Source organism: Colobus angolensis, unplaced genomic scaffold, assembly GCF_000951035.1.
Source record: "Colobus angolensis palliatus isolate OR3802 unplaced genomic scaffold, Cang.pa_1.0 Scaffold92, whole genome shotgun sequence".
Taxonomy (NCBI): domain Eukaryota; kingdom Metazoa; phylum Chordata; class Mammalia; order Primates; family Cercopithecidae; genus Colobus; species Colobus angolensis.
In genome coordinates this window covers 1,303,770-1,308,667 of record NW_012123154.1, presented here as the reverse complement: position 1 = coordinate 1,308,667, position 4,898 = coordinate 1,303,770, and the positions used below count along the sequence as shown (strand labels likewise).

Genomic DNA, 4,898 nt, shown 5'->3' with positions numbered 1-4,898 from the left:
CTCCTCTTCAGGCTACAACCTCCCTTCTTAAGGGCCGCAGAGTTTGTGGCCCCACCCCCAGCACAGCCCCAGCTCGGCCCCAATAGCCCTGGGAGCGGCGGTGGCTTCCTGCAGGTACGAGCTTCAGTGAAAATGGGAAGTCTGACTGTCGGGCTCTGCTTTGGGAGGCTTTTCTCTGCCAGGTGTCACCAGTTTAAGTTTTAAGTATGGGTTTCGGTATAGATGGCTACACATTAGAATCAACTTGAGGACTTTAAAAAAATAGTAACAATGCCCAGACTCACCCAACCCCAGACCAATTGAATTAGAACCTACTGGGTTTGAGCTTGAACATCAGCATTTTCTATTACACCCTCCAAGAGATTCTCAGCATAGTCATGGTTGAGAACCACTGAAATGAACCATGGATGGGGTTTGCTGTGTAAGAATTAAATTAGGCCACTCGTTCATTCATTCAACAAACATTCGTTGAGCTCCAAATCTGGTGCAGGCACTGTTCTGGAGGGGAGAAAACAGCTGTGAACGGTATTTACATTATAAAGTTCAAAACGATGACAACAAAGTACACTCAGAAATAATAATACAAAATATGACGCAAACAATGGTGATATGGCAGAGCGTGCTGAAAGCTGAGATGGGGTGAGACAGAGCAGCCTGGGAAGACCCTTCTGATGAGCTTGGATTTGAGCCAGGACCCAAAGAACCAGAAAAGGCTGATGATGTGAGGGAAGGGTGCCCCAGGGAGAGGCAAAGGCTCCAGGTAGGGTGTGCCTGGGAAAGGGAAGAGGCCGGTGTGGCTCGCCAGAGTGCAGGAGGGGAGAGAGAGGAGGAGGGCGATAAGGCCAGATGGGTCCAGAGCCAGTGGGGCCTGGTAGACCACAGAGAACGGTTTGGCTGTTGTGTGGTTTCGTGAACGGATTGTTAAAAAAAAGAGGCAGAAACTTTTTTTGCACAATATATAAAAGTGAGCATCTTTTAATAGGCAGAGTGGTGTGATGGAATTCCTGTGTCAAAAGGAAATCTTGGCCAGGCACAGTGGCTCACAGCTGTAATCTCAGCACTTTGGGAGGCCCAGGCAGGTGGATCACCTGAGGTCAGGAGTTCAAGATCAGCCTGGCCAACATGGTGAAATCTCATTTCTACTAAAAATACAAAAATTAGCTGGGCATGGTGGCGGGCGCCTATAATCCCAGCTACTAGGGAGGCTGAAGCAGGAGAATCGTTTGAACCCAGGAGGCGGAGGTTGCGGTGAGCCAAGATCATGCGATTGCACTCCCGCCTGGGCAACAAGAGCAAAACACAGTCTCAAACAATAAAAATAAAAATAAAAGAAATGTCTGATTGTTGTGTGGGGAATGGGTTGAGGTGAAGCGCAAAGAGTAGAAGCAGGGGCAGGATCAATGAGGAGGTTACCACACCCTCTTGGCAGGAAACCAGGGTGACTGAGACACGAGGTCTCTCCATGGCATACTGGTGTGGGGAATGCACACAGTTGGCACTCAGCACAATATGGCTGGTGACTGGCCCCTCGATTTTGGCTATTCTCATCGATAAAAGTTTCCCATCACAGTCACTCTTCTCTGAGTAGCAGGTAGGGAGCTGATGTTGGAGCTGAGCTTGGACTTTGTGAGGCTGGGGAGATTGTGCTGGGGGACACAGCAGAACCACAGCGGTGTCAGGCTAGAGAAGCAGGTGCCGGGAGAACCAAGGGCCAAGGTTGAGAGAATAAAGGGGCAGGTCAGGGCAGGCTGGAGGTAGGATGGCTGAGAGCACAGTCCCAGGGCTGGACCAGGGTGGGCGCTATAGTCTCAGGGGAGCCCTTGGATGTTGCAGAGCTGAGCCAGGTATTGTGGGAGAGATTGGGAGAAAAAACAGAAGCAGGGCAGAGAGAGACTAAATTTCTCCCATACTCCCAGAAATGCAAATACAATAGTTCACTTCTTTGCTTCCCTTAGTCAAATGTCAACTTCTAAATGAAGCTTTCCCGTGGTCACCCTATTTAAAATATCGGCTGGGCGCGGTGTCTTATGCCTGTCATCGCAGCACTTTGGGAGGTCGAGGTGTGTGGATCACCTGAGGTCAGGAGTTCCAGACCAGCCTGGCCAACACGGCGAAACCTTGTCTGTACTGAAAATACAAAAATTAGCCGGGCATGGGGGCATGTGCCTGTAATCCCAGCTACTCCTGAGGCTGAGGCAGGAGAATCCTTTGAACCAGGGAGGCGCAGGTTGCAGAGAACCGAGATCGTGCCACTGCATTACAGCCTGGGTGACACAGTGAGATCTTGTCTCAAAAAAAAAAAAGAAAAGGAAAGAAAATATCAACACTCCTCCTCGACTCTATCACTTTCGAATCTTCTGTTATCCACCTTTTCTCCTTTGCATTACCATCATCTGACACACTATTGATCGCATCTATTTATCTCACTGTGTTTCCCACCACTAAGATGCAAGGAATATTGTTTGTATCCCTGGCGCCTAGAATGGTACTTAACATGTTTTAAGACTTCAAAACTATTTGATGAATGAATGAGTGATTGAGTGAGTGAGTGAACAGGAGCGGTGACTGGCTCCGTGGAGCCAAAGGGAAGCCTGGTGGCCAGAGTCTGACCGTGGAGGGCTCTCTTTGCCAGGCAGTGGGGCTTGGTCTCCGTCCTGTTCGACCTGAAGCACTGGAAACATTTGAGGCTCATAACCCAGCCCGCCCAGGTTAGCAGGAAACCTGACACCTCCCACTACCCCTTCCTTGATCAGGAACCCAGCGAAACACTCTGTCAAAGGCCTGGGAGGTGAGGGCATGAGGACGAGCCCACTGTAGCCCCTTCTGCCTAGCTTTTGCTCAGAGGCTCAGCCCTCCACAGTGGTTGAGCTGGGCCCGTGGTTCAGCTCTGTACCCTGAAGGAGTCCAGCTGACTCAAGGTCTCCTCTGTCCTCCAGCAAGTGCCATCCAGACCCCTCAGAGAGGGTCTCACAACCTTGAATTTCAAGGTTTCTTCTCTGAAGGCCCTTTGGGGCTTTTGCAGATCTGGCTCCCTCCTGCCAGCCAAGGGATTCTGGGCACCGAGGAGGTTTGGAAGGTTTGAAGGGACTGTCAGGCCTAGAATGGTTCTGGGTGACCCTTATGTTTATATCACAACGAAGAGGTTATTCAAGTGCTTTTCTGTAGAATAAAAACTAACTCTCTAGTACTTTGATGTCTCCAGCTAGGCAAAGAATTCTTTCACAAGTAAGTGCATCAGTGAACAAATAAACAAGCAAGTAAATTATTTCTAAGAACAGGGGTTCCACCTGATAGTCATCACGGCTGTACCAGGCTCATTCCGGGCTGGTAAGTGGCATGCCACCTGGTGAATCCTGGGACCCTGAGATCATTAGGGACTCAAGGCTGAGCTGACGGTAATGAGCCTTTTGACCGAGACATAGATTTAAATGGTCTGTATCATTCAGCTGTCCAGAAAACCCCTCTTCCTTTTCTCCACTTGCCCTTTGTTAGTGTCATTTGACCTTGTGCTTCTCAAGCTACAAATTGAATGATAGATTTACCTGGGAGAGCCTTAGAAGACAAAGGAATCAATGACAATTCATGGATTTCATTCGGGTCCTGATTTAAACAGACTTAAAATTTATGAGGCGATCAGGGTAATTCGCACACTGTCTAGATGTTTGATGATATGATGACATTATTGTGCATTTCATTAAGTATGATAATAGTATTGTGGTTATTGTGTTGTTTTAAAAAATCCTTATCTTTTAAATATTTATAATAAAGTATTTATGGGTGAAATGACATGATTCCCAGAACTGGATTCAAAATAATCCAGGGCAGAGAGTCAAGAATATAAATAAAATAACACTGGTCATGACTATAAGTGAAGTTGAGTGATGGGTACCTTGGGGGTACATTACACCATCTCTCTGTTTTTGTACATGTTCAAAATTTCCCAAATAGAAGTTGAAATAAAACAAAAGAATCATCTGGGGAGCTTTTGAAACATGTAGGTATCTAGACCCCATCCTGGGCAATTCTGAATTAATTGGTCTGGAGTGAGATTGAGTGTCAGTGTTCTCCTAAAAGCTCCCCAGAGGATTTTCGTGTGTATCTAGGGTTAAAAAGAGCTAATCAAGCAAAAAAAAAAAAAAAAAAAAAAAAAAAATCATCTTGTTTTATCCCATCCCCCTCTCAGGCGTTCCTCATCATCCTTCCAGGTTTTATTTTTCTTCATAACCTTAATTATCCTCTAAATTCCACGTAATTTACTTTGCTTACAACACCCCTCTGAGTTAGATGTCATGTTACAGGCATGGAAACCGAACCTCAGAAACAGTAAGTGACATTCTCAAGACCCTACAGCTGTTCAAGACAGAGCTGGGATTCAAATTCCAATCCATAGGCACTGAGTTCAGAGCCCTCCTGGGCCATATCCAGCACCCCACAGTGAGTTTTGTTTCCAGGCCTTCAAGTGAACTCAGCAAGGGCTGCCAGGCAGGGCCCCCTCTTACTCAACAATGGCCCATTCTTCTCCAGGGTCACCCCCGGTCCTCTAGAACCCCAGAACTCAGAACTGCTGCTGAGGCTGCTGTGGCCTCTGTGTGCCCAGGAAGGGACTTCATTTCTGCCTGTGGATTTCTTTAGAATGCCCAGCCATCTGCAGGTCCTGCCCTGATCACAAGGAGAAGCCAGGAGCCTCCTCTTCAGGCTACAACCTCCCTTCTTAAGGGCCGCAGAGTTTGTGGCCCCACCCCCAGCACAGCCCCAGCTCGGCCCCAATAGCCCTGGGAGTGGCCGTGGCTTCCTGCAGGTACGAGCTTCAGTGAAAATGGGAAGTCTGACTGTTGGGCTCTGCTTTGGGAAGCTTTTCTCTGCCAGGTGTCACCAGTTTAAGTTTTAAGTATGGGTTT

The 4,898-nt window shown here is 47.8% G+C and overlaps 1 protein-coding gene across 1 annotated transcript in view; it reads left to right on the top strand.

Annotated features, from left to right (window-relative positions):
- The first annotated feature begins 4,552 nt into the window (after window positions 1-4,552).
- PDILT (protein disulfide isomerase-like, testis expressed) overlaps window positions 4,553-4,898 on the top strand; it is a 41,709-nt gene continuing 41,363 nt past the window's right edge. The window contains exon 1 of the mRNA XM_011931871.1: window positions 4,553-4,798. The gene's annotated coding sequence lies outside the window, so the exon portion shown is untranslated. The remainder of the gene's footprint in view (window positions 4,799-4,898) is intronic.